At 41.6% G+C, this 884-nt stretch overlaps 1 non-coding gene across 1 annotated transcript; it reads right to left on the bottom strand.

Annotated features, from left to right (window-relative positions):
• Positions 1 to 404: 404 nt before the first annotated feature.
• LOC131276957 (U7 small nuclear RNA) lies at positions 405 to 466 on the bottom strand. Its single transcript, XR_009184172.1, has one exon. It is a non-coding gene; the product is annotated as a U7 small nuclear RNA (small nuclear RNA).
• Positions 467 to 884: the final 418 nt, after the last annotated feature.

Raw genomic sequence — 884 nt, 5'->3', positions numbered from 1 at the left:
CTTGGCAAGCCGAGTGTGCTGAGGTGGTGTGCTGAATGCCTGCCCAGTGAGCCAGTGCCCACGTGGTGACCAAATACCCACATGGTGAGGCAGTGCCTGTGCAAGTGAGTCATATCCCAAGATCATGAAGCAATAAAAGACAAGGAGATAGTCAAGGTGAAGCACTGCAGAGACCAGGAACTGAGGTGGCACAATTGACAGGGAATCTTTCTTCACATCAGAGTTCCTCAGGATGAAATCCTGGTGAATCCTAAACAGGAAAGATGAGAAGAGAAGACAAGAAAGAGAAATAGACACAGATTATCACAAAGATAAAAAAGAAATAGAGACAGATTATCACACAGCAGTAACAGCAGGGTGGAGGAGGGGAAGAAAAAACTAGTATAAAAAAATATGGGGAATGTGAGGGCCTTCCAGCAAGAACCAGAAGACCTACTAGGCAAATTCTCAAAGAGCTGTAACACTCACCACTGTCTTCTTGCCTCCATGAAAACTCTGCACTTAATCTTATTGGGTATCTCTTATGTTATGCATTGCTTTTCTCTTGTTGCTTTCAGAATTCTGTCTTTGGCATTTGACATTTTGATTAATATGTCTTGGAGTTAGTCTGATTGGATTTATTCATATGGGGCTATGTTGTGCTTCTTGGACATGGATATCCATGTCCTTCAATTGGGTTTCAAAATTTTCTACCATTATTTCTTCAACTATTCCTTCTGCCTTTTTCCCCTTCTCTTCTCCTTCTTGGGCCCCCTTTACACATATGTTTGCACATCTCTTGTGGCATTTAGTTCTCTGATACCTTGTTCAATTTTTTCCACTCTCTTCCATCTGTTCTTTTTTACATTTGCTTTTAGAGGCTATTTCTTCAAGCCCACCAATCC

This window comes from Dasypus novemcinctus, chromosome 30 (assembly GCF_030445035.2).
Source record: "Dasypus novemcinctus isolate mDasNov1 chromosome 30, mDasNov1.1.hap2, whole genome shotgun sequence".
Classification (NCBI taxonomy): Eukaryota; Metazoa; Chordata; class Mammalia; order Cingulata; family Dasypodidae; genus Dasypus; species Dasypus novemcinctus.
Note: the sequence above shows the minus strand (reverse complement) of the source record. Positions and strands in the feature narration are given on the sequence as shown.